The sequence below is a fragment of the Pelobates fuscus genome, chromosome 2, assembly GCF_036172605.1.
Source record: "Pelobates fuscus isolate aPelFus1 chromosome 2, aPelFus1.pri, whole genome shotgun sequence".
NCBI classification, from domain to species: Eukaryota; Metazoa; Chordata; class Amphibia; order Anura; family Pelobatidae; genus Pelobates; species Pelobates fuscus.
The window spans coordinates 334,784,132-334,806,390 of record NC_086318.1 but is presented as its reverse complement, the minus strand read 5'-3'; positions in this window follow the sequence as shown (position 1 = coordinate 334,806,390).

Below are 22,259 nucleotides of genomic sequence, written 5' to 3'. Positions count from 1 at the left end.
GTAGATGGATTTGACGGGCCTATGTCTCATTTTAGGGTATTAAAGCAGTGTGACTGTTCTAATAAGCCCACAAAGGGCTTTCATTTAATAAAGCAGACACCCCAGGGTATGTTATATGTCATATATTGTGCCTTAACTTGTCACCATTTTTTCACCAACATTAACATAGGGGCTGATGGAGCTGCAGCTCCTGGCCCAGGCCCAAGCCCATGGAATAGGCCCATTTAAAAAAAAAAAGAAATACACACTACTCTTAGGTTTGTCACCTGCCTGATATTTTAAGGCACAGCTGGTATTTGAGGCTGCCTGGCGGTGACGGTATTGCAGTAATACCGGCAATACAAATGCAAATATTTTTCTCAGTATAAACGGAGATTACTCTGCAATACCAGCACTGGCCAGCAGGGGTCATTGTGTATGGAGAGAGGCAGGAATAGGAAGTTACAGCATCTCCCTGCCTTTCTCTACTCACTGATCCATGTGGGAGCAGCTACCCAGCACAGAGAGTTCAGAGAGCAGCTCCCAGCCTGCGGAGACAGACTACAGCTCAGGTATGTGAAGGAAGGGGGGAAAGGCAGCAGGGAGACATGGGGACACTGAGACACTAGGGGACACATGGGGACACTGAGACACTAGGGGACACTGTGAGACATGGGGATGCTGAGACACATGGGGATGCTGTGATACATAGGTAGACACATTGGGACATGGAGATACTAGGGACACAGTGTCTCCATGTCTCCCAGTGTCCCCTAGTCTCCCAGTGTCTATGTCCCCATGTCTCCCAGTGTCCCCATGTCTCCCAGTGTCCCCAAATGTCTGTGTCCCCATGTCTTCCAGTGTCCACATGTCTCCCAGCCAGTGTCTCAGTGTCCCCATGTCCCTCAGCCAGTTTCCCAAGTGTCTCAGTGTCCCCATGTCTCCCAGTATCTGTGTCACCATGTCACTGTGTCACTAGTGTTCCCATGTCTCCCAGTGTCCCCAAATGTCTGTGTCCCCATGTCTCCCAGTGTCCCATGTCTATATCCACAAGTGCTCCCATGTCTCCCAGTGTCCCCAAGTGTCTGTGTCCACATGCCCCCCAGCCAGTGTCCCTAGTGCCTGTGTCCCCATGTCTCCCAGTGTCTCCTAGTCTCCCAGTGTGTGTTCCCATGTCTCTGTGTTCCTAGTGTCTGTGACTCCATTTCTCCCAGTGTCCCCAAATGTATCAGTGTCCCCATGTCTCCCAGTGTCCCTATGTCTGTATCCACAAGTGCCCCTGTTGGGGATAAAATCAGCTATACACGAAACACTCTTAGTTAGATGGATATTTTTTTCGTAGCCACACCCTCTTAAATAGACAGACAGGATCCTGGGAATCAGTCAAGAAGACAAGAGATGTGTTCTATAACCAATTCAAATTTAATTATACGTCAGTTGCATTTATACCCCATTTCCATGTCATCGGGGGTCATGAGCATTTAATTACATAATATGTTTTTCACAAGTTATAAACAGCTGTTTCTAGTTATAATCTTTTGTTATATAACGCATTACATATTTGATTAAAACCAGATATTTACAAATACCGATATCTTGGACAATTAACAAGAACATTTTGAAATCATTACTTTTCCCGTAACTAGGATTTTATATAAATCCTATTTCCGAGATTAGGAGATAAAATGCCAAATTTATTCTTGGTTCAAATTAACCCTTATATGAACAGCTAGGATAGATAGCAAAATGGATATTTGTATCTACAACCCCCATGTCTCCCACTGTCCCCATGTCTCCCTGTGTCCCCATGTCTCTCAGTGTCCCCTAGTATTCTAGTGACACAGGACACACTGAGACATGGGGACACTGGGAGAAATGGGGACACAGACACTGGGAGACTTGAGAACTGGGCGACATGGGGACACTGACACTGTGATACATAGGGACACTGATGCCAGGCTGGCCTTCCAATTCTTTGGACAGACATGCCCCATTTTTGGGCATGGTTGCCCCTTTTGGCAGTTCTAGTCACGTCATTCGCGTCAGTGGTTCACTAGACACTGATGTTAGGGGGTATGGATTTACTTGAAAGATGAAAGCATAAATTAGATAAAGAGATTAGCATAGAGTATGTGTTTTCTTATAGCTGCATCCCTACAACACCAACTCCATCAGATACATGACGCTTGAGAGGTATGACTGTTTTAGTGTTTTTGGTCGATACGATTCTGTAATTAGGCCCATCATAATTGTCAGCACCAGGCCCATTGGGCTCTTAATCTGTCCCTGGTACCACTGTCATAAAAAAAAAAAATATGCTCAGTTATATCTTCTGAATAAAACAATATGCCCAAATGTATGACCTAGACAATATTTTGTGAAGTTACAGTTCTGTAAAAGAGACGTAACAAGTTCAGGTTTTTAAGTGTGAATTTTCATGGAGGGTTTGAATGCGTACGTGTCCCATTTTGGAGCACTTGAGCTGGCTACATATTCCAACTACACCATAGGCATACCATTTCTTAAAGAAGACATCCCTGGGTATTTCAAAAGGCATATTTTGAACCTTAGCGTGTGATCATTTTCCCGCTAGTTTGTACCAAGTGTAGTGGTAATAAGCATTTTTTTCAGCCTTTTTAAAAACACAAAGTGAGTTTGCACAGTATATTTTGCAAACCTTATGCGTGTTACGACTGTATAGTACTATATATATTGCTCAGCTATGTCATCTTAGTACAGCAATACCCCAGTATGTACCTTTGCCAGGTATATATGGATGTTAAAGGGGCACATTTGAGACGCAGCCATTTAGTTTGTTTCTAACTTTGAAGATTTACGAGGTGTCCATGTTTCATTTCGGAGTAGTTTAGCTGGTTGGTTATTCAAACTTCCCCACAAACACATACTGTTTATTAAAGAATACACCCTGGGGTAATTCAAAAGGTATATTTTGAACCTTAGCGTGGGATCATGTTTTCTCTAGTTTGTTCCAGGTGTTGTGGTACTGAGCATTTTTTAATGTATTCGTTTACTTTTTTAAACTTTTTGTACTTTTGAAAAAACTTGTTTCTAAACTTTTTTTACTTATTAATTTTTTTAAACTTTCTTAAAACATTTTCTACACTTTAAAATGTTTTATAAACTTTTTTACCGTTAACCCCTAACTAGCAGTAAGCAGCGCTAACAGTAAATTACCCAATTTCCCACAACTCCCACCCACCCTAGCTAGCAAAATATATCATTTTAAAATATTTAAATGAATTAATTAAATAATTTGAATCCCTGAGCGTTTAAAAAACTCTTAAAAAAAGTTTTTTATGTTAACCCCTATCTAGCCAAACACCAAATTCCCCACTAACTTCAACCCACCACCCACCCTACTTAGCTAAATATATAATTATAACATATTTAAATTAATAAAATAAATTTAACCCCTGAGGACTAAAAATAAATAAGTTAACCCTCAGGGGTAAAAAAAAAAGTCCGATCACAGTAAAATGTAGTCCCTGCCAATTGATCACTGTAGTCAGTGATCAAGTGGCAGGGAAGGGGTTAATTTTATTAAAGCAGGTAAAAGGGGAGGGGTTGGGATTTAACTTTTATTTTTATTTTATTTTTTAAGGGAGAAAATCAGCAGCACTGATCCGCCTCCCTGCACTTCACACTGACCACGGAAGCACAGGGAGGCGGATCAGGAGTCCCTGCAGCACATGTAGGAACTCAACTGCAGGGACAGCGCAATCGGGTGCTCCCGGTCTGCCTCGAATACCGAGGGAGACCGGGAGCACCTGAGGTTAATCTACTTATATAATAACATTAATTTTTGAAGTAAACCTTCAAATATGGTTAATATGGTATAATAGATATTATATATCAAAGAGAAGCTTAAACAGCTAATGGTTTTAAATAGCATTCGTAGATCATATTTATTGCTATTTTTTTCTTCCTGAGAAATGACTTGTTAAGACAGCAACAGCAAAAAAGAAATATATATTTTGTAATGAAACTGTATCAAGGCAAATTTACAAAATAAATCATAGAAACACTTTACATCTGTTGCCATAATATACATTTTTTACATACATTGTACTAAACATATCCACTCTATGCCTTAGGCATGAATGAATTTCGGGAAGAGTGATTGTCATATGTCCAAAAATTATATAATGCCTTGTTGTATAATGAATTAGATTTATATACTCAACGTGTTCTGCAATTCACCTTGGGCAATATTACCTAAAGAATTTAAGATCAATTGGGCAAAATATTTGAAGCGTTTTATGGATTACTTTGTATAGGTAATTTAGCATTGGTCTAAAATGTAGCAATCACAGAATAAAGTTATTGTATCCAACACGAGATACCACGTCATTAGAAACAAAGCACTTTTATCATGTCTCAAACGACTAACTGGAAAAATAGCTATTTATAGTCCGAGAAGGATAAGAGCTCCAGCTCTCTTTTAATACTATGAATTTGTACACACGTAAAGTGAGCAACTTGTGGATTACTTTAACAATAAATACAACATGGTTTTTATTCTATTCTCTATTTTTTGATAACCTGTTATGATTGATTGACTTTGAAATACCAGCACATGCTTCTGCACTATTATTTTCTATAATTGATACTTTTCTTAGTATTGACTACTTATGAAGTTGAAACCGAAGCACTCACATGGTTGTTCACCAAAAAGAGAGACTTCAAGGTGAACTCAACATGAATGTGAGCTATTCTTTCAGTTTAGCTACTCTGACCTTAGAGTCAAAATTATGTTTGAACTCACCTTGAATTCTCACTTTCATAAATAACACTGTCAGGTGTTTATTGCTTCATTTCCATCCGAGATTGAATCTATTGTTTGTCTCGTTGTAGGAAAGTATGATTCTCTTTAGCTCTTACAACTCACTTTCATATCATTTCTAATTTATTTTTAATTAAATTAAATGGTTACTCTGAAGACCACGACCCTTTCAGCTCTTAAAATGTTCAATTCCAGAGATGAAAAAAGACCTTCTCCGTGGTCTGTCAACCAACCAGCTGACATACTAACTTTTCTCTGGGCAGAATCTTTTTTTTTTTTTCAACTTCTGTGTCTGGAACAACATGCTTACCCCAGACAGTGGCCAGACCACACAGTTTCTTTCTGGTTTCAGCAAAGTGGCTTAATGCTATTAGTGGCAGCAATGCAATATATTGTTTGTGCCTGCTGTAATTCAACTCCTATTATGCTCAGTGAGATCCTGCCTGAGAGTTTTGAAATATACATTTAATGGAATGGGAAGTAATGCAAAAACTTTACAATCAACTTAATCCAATGGTTGGCTAAGCCTGATAATAGTTTCAGTTCACAACAGGCTTATTCACCAAGTCACCATTCTAATTCAAACATAGTTAATATTACTTTTTTATACAAATCCCTAAAGCTCAACAAAACTACCCTGCATTATACAAAGCTTTTAACAAATGTTTTTTCATCTGTCATCATTTGATTGGAGAAGCCCAGTACTAACAAGGAAGTGCTGGGCTAAAATAGGTGGATTTTATTTAGCTGCAGAGTCCAGATCTGCAGCTAATAAAAGGTAAGCTTTCAGGGTTGGTAAAATCTTTGTGCAAATTTCATAAAATTTAAATACATTTCAAAGATTAATTATGCACATTAAAAAATATAAGTATAGGGGGGCAGAGCTTGTGGCCAACAAGGTCGGACGCCATCTCAGCCAGCCCCCCACAACTAGCTTGAAACCCATCGAAAATCGCTGGCATCCTACCCCATCCAGCAACGCAACCCGGCTGACCTACCTCACAGAGAGTCCCTGCATCCGTTGATGCCGTTCTTCCAGCCGTCCAGGCAGGCAAAAATAAAACGCAGGTCTGGGGCCTACCGCACAACGCCAGCCTACAGCCTGGACAACCTCCTTGTGATCGGCCAGTGGGATACAGCCTGCAACTCCCGGACACCTCACCCCCACAACAAACCCTAATGCCAGCAATGGGACGTTGGCCCCAAAAACCACACATAGCGGCAGAGTGCAGGGATATTGACACCCTCCACAGAGGTACTGCAGCCCACACACATGGAAGCCACGAGACAGAGTGATGAGGTAAGGACCACACAAGACCCCCAGACAGTTCAGGCCCCATCTCAAGAGCCCTATGATGGTAGAGCTCCCACTACCAAAGCTGATTTAAAGGCACTGCTGGCAGACATACACAAGGTCTGGGCTGCAGACCTCCAGTAAATAAAAGCAGACAAACAGGTAGTCACAGGCCGAGTAACACAAGGTGAAACAAACGTCAGCAGCAATAACTCTGACTTGTCCACAATTAAAGACACAGTTACTCAGCTACAAGTACACCAATCAGCCCTGTTGCTCAGGCTGATGGACTTTGAAGACAGACAATGCCGCAACCATGTTAAGATAAGGGGCATCCCTGCTAACATCACTGCAGACGAACTACGACACTATGACAGGTGATTACTGGCGACCATCTTACCTCAGCCAGTGACCAGGAAATTAACCATTGAAGGAACATTTCGAATACCAGGCTCACCCACGGCAAAACCAGGCCAAATGCGAGAGGTCATACTCCACTGCGCCACTTCTCAGGATAAAGCCCAGATTATACTAGCCCTGAAGGGTACAACACCACTGTCCTTTGAAGGTGCCTCTCTAACCTTCTACCAGGACCTCACACAAGCCACACTGCAATGGCGAAAATCACTGGCACCGATCACTTCCCAACTCAGAATGGCGGGGGTGACATACAGATGGGGCCCCCCTAGAACGCTGTTTGCTACGCATAACGGGACTGTCCACACACTAGAAGCGGGGGCAGATATACCCTCTTTCCTTGCATCAATTGGCATAGCAGGCCTGACCGTAAGAACAGCACAAGACAAGCCATGCAACACCTGGGACCCAGCGAACACAACCATATTCACACCGAGAGCTGCCATGTCAGTGGAACTGGAGCCTTAGCAGGACTGAGCACTAAATTCCTTAACACGACTCGACAAGACAGCCGAACACTCCAACACAATGCTTCAGTTTATGTTTTTAAACCACACTACGGCTAGCTACGAAAACCCAAATTTGGGTTAATAATTACACGACCGATATGACGATCCTCCCCCCCCCCCCATAATCCCCAACAAACACCCCCCTCAGGAGTGGGCAAAGTACACAGTGGAGCGTATACACCCACACCCTCACTCTCTTCCCTTAGGCAAAAGAAGATATACACTAACTATCAGGTACGGGACCTACCAATCCGCCTGACGCTCACTAGGCAACTCTGATACCACACACCCCGGTAACCAGCTCAGTATAGAGCCTACTCAGTCAGATGCAAAATGTGACCTACTCACAGAGGAACAACGTACACAACACCGCCGAACCCTTAAGCAACAATCCACCCTCCCTAAAGGATCACTATATGGCACCTGCACAGGGCTCCTTCAGCCCTAAACTAACTTAAGTTGATGGAAAGCAAAATGCCCCCCCTCAACCGCCTAGACCTTCTCAGACAAAACGCTAACCTACACCCAATCAAACTAGGCATACCTGTCTAACACACATGATCTATCTATTGACGCAAATCTCGTATCGGAGATCCCTTAACTCAGCATGTTCATACAACTCACTAAATGTAACAATGTGCAAGTTTTAACGCATAACTTACCTATGTTCAAATAATAATGCGCTTGTGGAAGCTGTTGTAGCTATACAAGCACTGCTGTAAACCCATGCACAATAAAAAATAAAGAATTTAAAAAATATATATGTATAGTTTCCCTTTTACAAACAAGAGTCAATTAAAACTATATAAAAAAATTCAAGCAAAATATTAAACATTACGATTTACTACTACTACTGCTAATACAAATTATTATTATTGTTTTTATTATTATCATATAAAAAGTATTTAACCGTAAAGGTAAATTTAGCTTGTCACTTGTTTTCAAGTGCATCCTGGGATTTTTATATCACCCAGCAAAATAGTATAACCTTTTATTAATCTTGGGTAAATGGCTGGGTTGACCTTGCTAGAATTTGAACCTTTGACTTTATGATGCTACAGTAGGCTTCATATATTGGGCTCAATAACATAGAAGTATTACTATGATAGTTGTGTGGTTTTCAGTAGTGTACACCTGTTAAAAATAAAGAAGAAATAGTTCAATCATATTTTATAAATTATCACAGTTCACAGTTTCTTGAAAAACAAAAATCTTTATGTAAGATGTTTTACAATAGGTAAACCTCGGTAAGGGAAGACAAAAACCAGTAGCTGGTTACAGCTACACTCTGCCTGCCGACTGCTTCTTTTTACCTTCTTCTTTCTACTGATGCACCTACTTATCTTTTTATCTTTACCTCCTGATACAGTGTGCTTGTTTTAGTGGCTTACTTTGGACCTTAGGATACAAGGGTTTAGGAAGATTATACACAATTTAATTATCTTTTTGTTAAATAGTGTATTTTTTACTTCTCCTCTGAAAGCCCATTTGGCCCATATCCAAGTCCGGTTACACTTAGCAACTAGTATGCACCATTATCTTTCACTATTTATGATAGACATCCTTTTTATCCTCTATTTGTAAATGTTCAATAAATGTTTTTTTTTTTCAACTATTTCGTTTTATTATCCACCTTTTCAACACTCTATATACTTTATTTGCTTATTTGGGGTGACTAGGGGCTTGGATATTTGTTTATTAGGGGGTGACTAGGAACTTGGGAATCCTAGTCATTGGGGGATAAGTTACTAGGTGCTTGGGGACTCATAGTTACTTGGGGACTGCTAGTTACTTGGGGGTAGTCATTTTTACAATTATGGGTGACAAGTGCGGTATTGGGGGGACAATAGTTCCCCCCTTATTACCTAGGACCCCTGCCACTAATGCCACTGCCACTAATTGGTTGGGGATGGAGGGGACAATAGGTCCCCCCTTATCACTTAGGGCCCCAACCCGCTGTTAATGGGTGGGAACAGAGGGGGGCATTAGGTCTCCCTTATTACTTAGGGCCCTCACTTACCACTAATGGGTTGGGTCTGAGGGAACAATAGGTCCCTCCTTATCACTTATGGCTAAGCCCACCACTAATGAATTAGTGCTAGGGGAACCCCCTATTATCAGAGTCCCCACTGCTAATGGGTGGGGGTTGTGGCTGGACAATAGGAAACCCCCTCTATTACTTATGGCCCCTCTATTATCAGAGTATTTTTTGAAACAAATATTGTAATCTAAACTACTTGAATAAGGAAAAAATAAAATAATATCATCGCTACTGATGCTCGTTCACGTCTAATTACTTTTATACATTTTGAAAATGCAAATACATTTAGGGATCATGATAATATATAATTTGAAAGATACATTACTTATTTGAATATTCATTTAATTCAAGCCCTTCGGGCTTCTATTCACATATTTTGCTGACCTTTTTCAAATACAAATCTTATTATGCAGAGTAAGTAAAGTATTTGTCATGCACTGCATATAGAGTGCTGTTTTAAACTACTCTGTGGGTAAGAAACACTGCTCCTAGTAAAACAGTTACATGTATAATTATAGAAATAATATAGAAAAGTAATAACAGAAGAAATGACAGGTTTGTGCACACATATATCCAAATTAAGCCGAACTTCAATGTTAATGTAGCCTAATAAATTCAGAATTGTACATGTGTGGCTTTTGCTTTTTAACCTTCATAAAATGTATCTGGCCAAAGTTTGCACTGTGTCGGAGTCTATTTACTAAACTGTGAATAGCTGTCAGTAGAAAACTGACTTTTAGGCAAGATATTTCTTGCAAGATAAAGAATGCTGTCTACTGTCTAAAGTTTCTCATTTTCCAAATAATTTTTATAAAGATTGAACAAATAAGGAAAAAGACAAAAATCATGTAAAATCTTATTGCTGTGTTATGATATGTTTATATGCTAGCTAGGCATCCTTTGCTTAAAATTTATGGTATACTAGTATTTGTATACATAGTATATAGTATATATAAGTATAAAAAAGCACTCTGCAGTGAAGGGGTTAAACATCCTATTCTAATCTTTTTAATCAAACTGGGATTTATTAAAAAATAGGTTCTTTTGAATTTAGCTCTAAAACACTATATGGCCAAGGCACGAAACAAAATGAGCAATGGACAAACAGTTTTGTTTATTTCATGATTTGGAAATATGTAGGTGATTGCACATACAGATATGACTAATGGTAAAAAAAAGATAATTGTTGGTAAGGGGGCATCCACTAAATGTTGATTGCTTTCTTTCAGTTTTCTGCAAAATATATAAATCATATTTATATTTTGAAAATATTTAAAGTACATTGGCCAATTGGTTAGTCTGAATAGTTTTTTCCCAAAACAATCGCATGGTCAACATTCGTCCAAACTAAAATGTTACATGGACGAATTTTAAATAGACCAAAACAATTTGACATGGAAATCCATCACCAATGTCAGGAATATAGACACACAGATTATATCTTTGAGAAAACTGTTTATTTTCTGTTTTCTCAGCATACCTTATTTAATTATTTACATGAATTATTAGATTGATTCACTTAGTGTTAAAACACCATAACTAAACTTTCAGATTCTTCCATACTCTTATCTGATTTTATGATACTCCCATTATAAAAATGGCTTGCTTTGTGAGATATCATATAAGTAAATATTGTCAAGGAGAGAGAAAAAGAACACAATTGCACAAAATCTTATTATTATCAGCCACCTAAAGAAGTCTCAGATATTTAGGAAAATAGAAGGAATTAAAGAGTTAGTTTGAAAATGCTACAAATACAGAGTTAAAGAACGTTGCTTCTAGAGGTGTAACTCCACTTCCAGCACCAGCATCATTAGCCAACCTGGAATAAGTATCCTGGGCTGGCTAATGCAAATTCTGTGCAAACTTAGCATGCTGATAACCAATAGCGGTACAGCTCTGTGTTGCCCAAATCCTCTCCTCAGTCAATCCTACCACAATCCCATCTCCTACAGTAAAGGGGGAGATACATGCCTAGAGGAGGAACAGGCTGTATGGACAACTTGGCCTCTGCATGGGAACACAGGGAACATTTTTCTTTCATACTTTCTTTATTTCTTTCTTTCTATTTGTCAAGGGAGATGGCATGCCAGCAGGTGTTACTACAATCAAAAACAATGTTTTATCAAATCATTGTTTTTGGTTGGAGTAATCCTTTAAATCAAGAATTGACATTTTATAGCATAACCTGCATTGCACTGAATCTGGAATATAGCTTAATAACTTGGAATATTTTGGTCTGCAAACAGAAGCTGGGGCTACATATGCTGTAACATATTCCTTGAATTGGGCCCAAGTGCTACCTTCATCAGGATTATAATGACATAGAAAAGGGGCTGGTTTAAGGATTAGTGCTTTACTTGAAAATATTGTTTTCTTATGTTGATCAATTCAATAAAATAACATCATTTAAATTTTTCCTTATTCTGTTCTCTATACATAAAACATTAATTATATGTGGACTATGCAAATAAGTGTGCATGGTTTTAGTATAACCATTTCAAATTGCAAATGTAACAAAGTAAGTGTGAAATCAATTCAGTTTCCTTGAAAACACAAAAGGACTGTAGAAATGAAACTCGGATAAATGTGTAATGTAGAGGGTTCATGGTTTTTGCAATGCAATACTATTTTATTGAAAATGTCAAAAAGAAAAAAAAACATTATTGCAGAGTCAGTCTGTTTCCTTCAAACATTATATTGTTTAAGGTACTTTGAAGGGGCACATCCACATGAAAGCATGTAGTGTTTGCTATTCCATTGACAGCCTTGAAAATTAAGAAAATGCATTTATTAAAACCTAAATATAACTAAAGAAAATTCTATGATGTTATGAGTAATTTGTGACAAATCTAGCTTCAATAGCTCAATACCATCCTTCCCTACTTGTCTCGTGTGCTTATTTCTGGGTAAGATTGTATCCCTAGCTTCCTAGTGCCTTATTATGATATCATATATGACATGGAATCTTCCCTTTTGTCTCCTTTTAAAAAGTCTGTCAATGTGGCGCTTTTAATGTGTAGACACACATGTGTATATATAGTTCCTGGTTATCCTTGTTTCCTTGTCCTTTCATTGTCTCTGTTTACTTGAAAGTGTGTTTATGTCCATACATACCTGTTTTACTTACCTGCTACTAAACTTACCTGCTTTTACTTTGGCTTTCCTGACTATTATTGCCCTCTGTTATCCTGACCTCGGCTTGTTAATGTTTATTCTGTCTCTTCTTGCTGACATTCTGACTTCTATTCTAATTACTAGCCCGGCCACGCTAAGGACCGGCAAATATTTTTTACTTTATCTTCAACCTGAGTTTGTGTGTTAGGGTCATGTTAATCTTGACACTTACAAAATGAGAGCCAGTCAGTATCTTAATGCAACATGCATTCCACCAGACTACAATTTGTATATTAAAAACTTGGTTTAATCATGTTTAAGTTTACTCATGTATATTACATATATATATATATATATATATATATATATAGACTAGGATCCCTTTTGTAATATATTATTGGTTTTAGCTTCCTTACTTTTTAGAATTTGATCCCTGGATAATGATATATATATTCAGTACTATAAAAATAAGGAGATTTAACTAGGCCTTAAAATTAAATTAAAATAGATGTTTGCAGTAGTATTCAGTGCCATTTTTACCAATTGGAGAGCTCTTGTGAGACACATTGTTTAGGCTTTCGTGCTCTCCTTTAACCCATAAGCAACGCAAAGAGATCTTGGGTCAGATAATGGATTGTACTAGCCAAGTTTACTCAAAATGTCTGCACATACTGGGCAAACAGAGGCAATATCTTATCACTTTCTAAAAAGAATATTAATGGAAACCTACTGAACAGTAAGTAATGTCTGCCATCTAACAATGAAATTGAAAAAAGCAAACATGGCAGATATGAAACCTTTTGGATGGCTAATGCTACAGTTAACTTGCTTGACTGGATCTTTAGCTTAACAGCTTTCACCATCTTTATCCAAAAGGGCATGGTTGGCCCAATGCAATTTGATAACTCCTGCAGACTGGACCAGTGAAGTACTAAGGATGCACCAGAACTGGAAATTATTTGACAGTATCAATCAGGAGCATGACAACATAAGGTAATTGTCAGCTAAGACTGGGTGTACTAGAAACAATTCTGAGTGAATATTTTTAGTTGACTGAAAATTTCACTGAGCACTGTCATGCAACTTAACTTGATTTTCAAAAATAACAGATTTGCAACAACGACTAACTGAACACTTTTGAGCGTACTCATTAGTAATGTAGTACAAACAATGGTTTAGACTTTGTCAGGCTATTCTAGATTATACTAGACAACTCATAATTAATGCCAGAATGTTATGGCAATAGGTGTAATAGAAGCAAGAGCTATGGAGATTAATATCAACAGCAATGTGACAGTACAGTAATATTTAAGATTTAATGAAAACCTTGAATTTTGATTGACCTTTTTTTTATGTTGGCATCACTTTGCAGCAGCATTCGTGCATTATTATATATTCTAAAAATAATTTTGTGATTCATATTCTTAGTTGCATCATTGTTACAATTATGCTAGTACAAAGCATTTGGTTTTATGAGAAACAAATTTGTATTATTTGTTTCTGTTGGCTTAACATCTGTTTGATGCTCTTAAGAACTTTTAGTTCATATATTTTGTATAATTTGGCACTCCACCATCTGTTTAATGATTGATGAAATTGCTATCTTGTTGCTCATTAGGAGTTGTGTATGCTTACAGTTCTAGCACTATTTGCAAATACTGTCTTTTGTTTTGTACTGGTAATATGTGTTTTACCTTTTGGGCAACTTCTATAATTTATATACTCTATAATATTTTTATAGTGGAATATTGATAAGGATATTCGTTTGAATATGGAAAGAAACTACAAAAATAAAGAGTTGCAAGTATCTTGCATGGATGGAAGACGACATTATTTGTAACAGGAGGAAAATTTGAATGTAACTGGGAAAAAGAGACATAAAAAAAGGCTCAATGTTTCATGTAGATGAATTATACCAAAACTGTTTTTATTCAAAACTGTTGCAATCAAGCTCACAAATTATCAGAACACGCTCCCCTAATAATGTTGAACTAATATGATATTACATAGCCATCCTCCTCCACAAATCTTACAGTTTAGGATTTATAAATGGGCCAGTTTTAGACCCCCGACATTTCTTTTAATATTATTATCTACACTAGATTGCATTCATTTATTGTTCCACCAAAAAGTGCGAAAACATTATATTAACTGTCTTATACAATCACAGAAAATTGTGGACTATATCCGGTTGAACTTTTTTTCATAATTTTCTATTTCCCTTATTACTTATTTGTTGATTAGTGGATGTTCTTTTTTTTTTTGTGTTGATCTGTTAATAAATAATTCATTACCTAAAAGATACAGAGCTCCAATGATAAATCCATAAGCAGTACAGAAAATGATAAAAACTAATAATAAAAATTATAAAAATAAATACACATGAACATAAAAACCATAGACAAATATAAATAAAAAATGAAAATACATACAACAATGAAAATAAATATCCAATTCCTAACTCAGTAGGGGCCAGTTGTAACTAATGGGAAGTAATATGCATTTATTTTATTTATTTCTAAAATATTTTACGTGGAAGGATATATTGAGATTTCTCTTGTTATAAAGTATGTCCTGGGAGATAAAGCAGAAGATCAGTGGAAGGGGATCTGTAGGTCTTTTTTTGGATTACCGGTGTGGACAGGTGACTCTTCAATCTTCAATAGAAGTTTTTTATAGGGCAGGGCAGCTGTAACCAACACCTCCAATCTCATTTAATTGATTGGACTCCAGTTGGCTGACATCTCACTCCAATTAGCTCTTGGAGATGGCATTAGTCTAGGGGTTCACATTATTTTGCCACCTGCACTGTGAATGTTTACATGGTGTGTTCAATAAAAACATGGCAACATTTCATTCTTTGTGTGTTATTAGTTTAAGCAGACTGTGATTGTCTATTGTTGTGACTTAGATGATGATCAGATCACATTTTATGACCAATTTGTGCAGAAATCCATATCATTCCAAAGGGTTCACATACTTTTTCTTGCAACTGTATTTTATACAATTACCTAAACAGTATACTTTGATGTAATTTATAAGATGACCCAGTCATCATTATCTGTCTCTTGTCAAAGTACTATTTTGCTTGCTTGCACATTTTTCCTGCTTCCAACATATGAGATTCAAGAACTGACTGCAGCCTAATATATTCTACCCCTTGACATGTGCCATTGTAACAATATAATCAATGTTATTCACTTGACATGACAGTAGTTTTAATGTTCTGGCTGATAATTGTATACTTAGCATAGTTTAGATCCAGGGCTTTTTAGGAGCACAATTGGGACTCTAGCATGGTAGGCCCCTACTCCCAACGACCCTGAAAATATTAATATTGTAACTCATGGAAAGAAGTGTCAAAATGAAAATGTTCCCATAGTCTGTGGATATGTAGGCATAAATGTCACAATAAAGTCACATGAAACTTGACAGGTATAAAGAAACAGTAAATATTATTCATCCACAACAATAAAAGTTTCTTATGAAAACACACCTCCTTATCTTATTTAATAAAGCACATTTTTCAGTTATCTCTTATTAAATAAAAGGTGATATTTTTCATTTCAGTAAGTTCCATAAACGATGATGTCATGGATTCACACAACTAGGGGTTTCCCCATATGAAATTGTTGCTCAAGGCAACTTTCACAAATATAAGTAATAAATGTAAAATGTAATAAAATGAAAAATAAATCCCATGCAATTACAATTGGAAAGAATACAATCCTGTGCAATATTTAAAAATCTGCCTATATTTAAACAAATTATTACCTGTCTAAATGTGTTTTCTTAAAATGGTTTGGAATTTGTTATTTTGAAAAGGAAAGCCTGTCTGTGAACAGGAAATGCAATTTGCTGGAAATATCCCTTGATTAGAATCATCGTTTATGGCATGCACTTTATTAATGGGCCACAAAGATTAAATGGTGTTCCTCTGGATGATATTATTGAGAGCCGCTAGACCCCGCCGTCGTCGGAGACTGCGTCCATCTCCTAGACCAACTTATCAGTAGATATCAGATAAACCTGTGATATACACTCATAAATCGAGAAATATTTAATTTGAGCAGCTGCATTCGCCTTATGATTTGTGGAGATAACATTGACAATCTCCTAGACCAACGTAACAAGCTTTGCTTAATGTTTGAGGGACCTGAAGCCCCTTGCGGGCTGCTATATGATCTGAGACGAGAGATGACCACGGTCTGGGCCACTTTCCCCTCCCCTCCCACACTGGGCCAATGAGGGTAATTCCGGTCCCCACTGGGGTTGCAAACACCGCTCCTACAAGACATACCTGGGTGAGTTGCAGTGCTCCTGCTCCGAGGCCAGGCTACACAAGATGGCTGACTCACATGGACCGGCCCTGCAAGGCCAGCAGCACCCAACTTACTCACTTCTGAGGTCCCTGGCCACACTGGATGCCGTCTTTGAGATCTTCTGGGCAAAACTGGAGGCCCGCTCCAGAATGGCGGAAATGGCTGGTCTGACAGCACGGGAGGCTTGGAGGCGGCATGGAGAGGAGCTGCAAAGGCCCCAGCTGGGTAAGGAGTTTCCCGACATAGTGGCAACTGAATGCGCACGTCCACCTGGGCAGAGACCCACCGGGAGCATGGCAGCAACACAACATTCCCGTGGACGGAGAGCCGCTAGACCCCATTGTCAGAGACTGCATCCATGATGTAGCCGGAGAGCCTTGCACCATTTTCCGCACGAGAAGAGAGGGGATGCTCTGCAACCACAGCCCTGTAGGGAAAGCAGCGGAGAATCGCTCTGGCCTAACACGTCTTCCAGGACTGGCAAACGATTGTATGTGCCTACCGAACGACCATCTGCACAACAGCATCCCACTGAAGCTGCACCTCCAAAACGGACTGACAAATCAGGCCTCTAGGGTGGGCATCAACTGACAGACGTGCACAGCCACGGGGACTTACATTACTCACAGTCATGAAGCGCTGCCCGAACGCACAACCCATGGCTCATGTTAACTTACTAACTTACTAAATATGTGCAGTTCAATTACATGCCACAGTAATATGCCTTTTGAAATGCCTGTGTCTGCTGTCATGGCATCACAAGCTTATCTGTCATACTTATGCACAAAAAAATAAAAAAAAAATGTGATGCACTATTCGCAAAGCTATCCTGCATAGGCTTCAATCTATTCAGACAGATCATCATGAAGAGTGGATACAGATACAGGTTAAAGAGTGGCGCTTCCATCAAGTACCTCTACTATATGGAGTAAGCAGGATATTAACTCACTGATCCACCTAACTAGGATATATAGGGCATCAGAATGTCGTTTGGACTAGATAAGTATTGGCAGATGGTAGCAAAAAGAGGGAAGATAATTAGGACTGAAGGAAATGCCTCATAGGCCAAATGACAGAAGGGCAAATAGGAGATGTACAGGAATGCAACAAGTGCCTGGAGATATCACAAAACATGGCAACCATTAGGAAGAGGCAAGGAGGACAGCAACATCTAAGTACCTCCAAAGATCCAGACTGTTCCTGAAGTCTTAACTTAATGGCAAGAAGAACTATAAAATAAAAACATAAAAATCATGTAAGACTTCCAGATCCAGACAGACAAGCATGTACTAACCAACTAACCTGAAATTGTAACAGTTGACAAATAACTGAAGACTGCAGTGGTGGTAGATGTTTAAATACCCATTGACTATAACATCAAGAAAAAGGAACATGAGAAAGTGGACAAATACCGAGGACTGAAAAAAGAGCAAGAAAGGATGTGGGCAGTAGTAGTTGTCCCAGTTGTGTTAGGAACACTTGGGGAGAGTGGCGTCAGCATATTCCAGGTGGGACATCTTAGATCTCTGTCCAGAAGAGTGCAATTCTAGGAGCAGCTAAAATAACGTGCAGGATCCACAGTCTTCCAGGCCCGAGGACCTGAGAATGAGCAGTATACAAAAAAGTACTAACAAAAAAAGTGAGAAAGTAATTGTTTTTGTCTAATATAGGGTGAGCAGGCTATCATTTTTTTATACAATGGTCTGATTACCATTTTATCTCTGTATTATACTATATTGCATTTTTCTGATTACCATTTTATGCACTACATGAAGCAATTATGTATTAGAGATTCCAGTAAATACATATTTTAACACTGTGCACTGCACTTTTCTGCACTTGATACTTTTTCTGTAAACGCTTTCATGAAGCTAGTTTTTAATCTGCATATGATGGGATCTGCCTATAGTATATATCACACCAATGCATTTAAACTATATTTATTGCAAAAGAGGGATTTATATCACTTTGTTTCTCTTCAAAACATATGTTGCTGTCTTTTAAATGAATCGCAGAATATATCAGAAGCCAGTGCCATGTAATGAATTTACTGAATTATTTAATTCAAATCTCATGCGTTGTTCAAAAAGCAAAATCCCCGAATGTGCAATTTTTTAAACTTGTCTTTTCATCAGAATCAAATTACATAGTCAGTAAAATACACTATGCTAAATGTATACACAGCAGTGTACTAATACAAGATAAATATAAACATATCATAAGAAGATATGTGTTTTTCATGAGTTTTTTTTGCATAAAGTCAAAGCAAGGCAATAAAAAATACAATAAACAAGTTCAGATCAAAACATAATGTAGTGTTCTTTATTCTCTATAGAATATCACAGAACATGTCAAAGAGGCCATAGAATAATAAAACATTGAGACATAAAACTACTGTAAGTAAATTTAAACAAAAGCATGTTTTAAATATGAGCAAAATGAAATAGAATATGAGCTAAACAGGTGTGAAAGCAAATTAAATGTAAATGAAATAATAAAACATACATATAACTGTGTGTCTATTTTTGCCTGCACTTTGAGGGTGGGGGGGGGGGGGGGATACAGCTGGTGCATCATTATGGAAGAGTTGGGGATACAGGCTCTTCTTGTTTTGGTGAGTGTTTGTGGAGCCTTGAATCTCTTTGTGCAACTGCTGCCATTTTGCTTTTCCTACTTCATATCCTCATTGAGTCTACTCTGAGAGTAGAGTAGAGCAGTACAGCTTAGATAGATAAATGGACACTACGAGTCTCATTCACTGTGCTGCTTCTGCTCTTCGACCAGACTCAATGACGAGACAGTGCGCATGTGTTTGTGTGTGTCTATCTGTGTGTACATTATTATGTGTGTATCTATGTCTTTATGTAGGCACCTGTAAATGTATGGGTCTTCATGTGTGTATTTGTGTGCTTGTACATTTCTAACTGTGGATGTCTTTATGTATGTATTTATGAATGTGTCAAAATATGTTTTTTGCACTTGTTAAACAGTTTGGTTTTGGGAGTGGTAACTTTTGGGTGTGGTCAACAAAGTTTGTTTGGAGTTCAAGCTTTGGGTATTTCTTGAACCTGGAAAAGATCCTAAAAGTAGGTCAATGGACCATGGTGAAGAGAGACACTCTAAGTACCAAAATAATTTTATGATAATAAATAATAATTACTAAGAATGTCACTGTTTCTATTATACAATTCCCACCTTTAGAGGCCCCTTTCAGACAGTTGGTCTTTGGACTAACTTAGATTCGATCGTTAATATATTTAATATTTAATATATTATTTCTTGCATCAGCATGTAATGGAAGCATTTAATCAGCTTGATGATCTCACAGTAGGAGGGTTGGTCTGCAGTGAGGATTGCGCCCTGGCACTGCATAATTGCATAATTTAACTGCATTTTAAATACTATTTTTGTTTGGAAAAGTAATCTAGTATATTTTATGAACACAAATAACTTCATAAAAGTGCATCTATGTTTTATTTGAGTATACTTATTGGACATGATTAAAACAACAATCAAACTAGTTTATAAAGATCTCACATCAAAGTGGAATGTTTTACACTTTTAAAAGTAGCAACTACACTGCTAAGGTGAATTAAGCAGGTCATTCCATGCTGGTATGGTGTCTTTAGGGACCAGACTCTGGTGCCAGTTTTAAATATCATTGGTTCTTTCAGGGTTAAGGCAGCTCTTTGTAACCAACAAAATGTACTGTAAATATGTTAATGCTAGGTTAACACAAAATGGTAATTAAAATTATGACCGCATGAGAATCAATGATGAAGTACAAAACTATAGAGCATGCTTAGGAATATCAACCATAAATCACAAAATTAGTGTCATCCATTCAAGGATTCCGATGACTGCTACATCAAATGTTAAATCAAAATAAGAATTATCCCATCTAATACTTTAATACTTGTGCGTAGTCTTGCGCATCTATTTTTGTCTAAATTGCAATTCATCAAAATTTAGGCCGATCAGTAGGTTGCCCAAATTCCGAATATCTGAACCACCATATGAATGTATACCAGAAGAAATGCAAACTTATGAATGATGGCATATGGTAGTATCATACCAACAAAAGTCTTTAATCTGCACTTCCAAAAATGAAATAGAGCGGATGTTTTGGTGTTAATGTTACTATTAGAGTTGAATTGTCTTCCATTTCAGCAACCGACTTCTCAAAGCAGTTAGCAGAGCTAGATGTTTACTGATTTTTGGAGATGATAGATTCTGTTTTGTAGTTTGATAAAACAATATTCGATTTTGGGATACAATGCCTTCATAACAGTGACTGGACATTATAAACAGTCCAATAGAAGTATAGGTTAAGACACTGAAACAGCAGCAATGCTAGGTAACAACAACTGGGCCCATACTGTTTTTACAAGATACTTAGAGCCAGCAGAACTTTTCAACGAAGCACACTCTGTCAAGAGGTATTTCCAGGAGGTGCCCTGAAATATGTCTTTGTTAACACTTTTCTGTCAATGTGTTCAAAGTATTGTGATCAAGCATCAAGTACCAAAGGGTTATAGTTAGCCAGTAATCATCCTATTTACTTTACCATAATGGTGTTATCTTGCATACCTTACCCTTTTAATCCTCAGTCAACAGATAATAAAACATACAGAACAGTTGTAATATAAACAGAAAAAAATGTTCAAATGCAAATTCTTGACATCTTGCTAAAATCTGCCAGAATTGTGCCAAATGCCTCCTTTTGGAAAGAGATTGTCCAATCCCTGTTTTATATGTCCACCACTTCTACTTCTAAACTTGTCTCTGAAGCATCATAAATGCATAAATACAGTATTTCAGTACAAGTTGTATAACATTGATTAAGAAATTAATGCATAAAGTGTCAGCTCGAATAGCTTTAAATTAACATTATGTTAAAATATTTATAGAATGCAGGTGTCAGCAAGTTTGTTAATTGAATATATAATAACTGCAAATGGTTCTATATTTGTATTTTTTATTGGCTGTCTTAGATCACCAGACAGCACAAACAATTCAATGATAAACTGTAAAATTCATGGATTGATTTCTTAAGCATCACTGACTTTTGAAAGTACTGGTGACGGGAATCAGAGAACAGTTTAATTAAAATGTAAGCAGCTCTGTTGAGGTTTCTCTATGGGATCATGATGGCTCTGGCCCCAGAGAACTTATGTCTAATGTGAAAAAAATTTTTTGGCAATTGCGCTGATGAATGTATGCTGTGTAATATATCGAGCAGAATTTAATAAAAACAAATTTTATTGTGTCACCACAATTTTATGGAAAATATGACATATATATTTTGTATTCTTCACATATTTCATAATCAGTTTAAAGAAGATTTACACGCTCGGTAAATTATAAAATAAAAAATGAATGGGATTATGCAATTATTGTTAGTACACTCCTATTGAAGGCCGATGAGATAGCTCATTGAGCTAATGCATCCTTAATAGAATCTGGTCAATCCCGACAGAATTGACTCAGCCTTTCATCCTTTTGAGGTAGATAAAATGGGTACCATTGGGTAATAGTAACATCCCCTGGATACTGGGAGAAAGTAACATCCCCAGGACGTACTTCAGAGTTATCTGAATGTGATTATTACTTTCTATCTTCCAAAACTTTGTCAAGATAGGCAGTGGTTCTGGAAAATAAGATATAAAGTAGACCCTAACCAGGTTAAGAACTGATATTGAGGTTTAAATTCATTGAGTGCAAAAGCACACACATGTGAAATGGCATAGTAACTAATGGGTTATAACAAAGCACC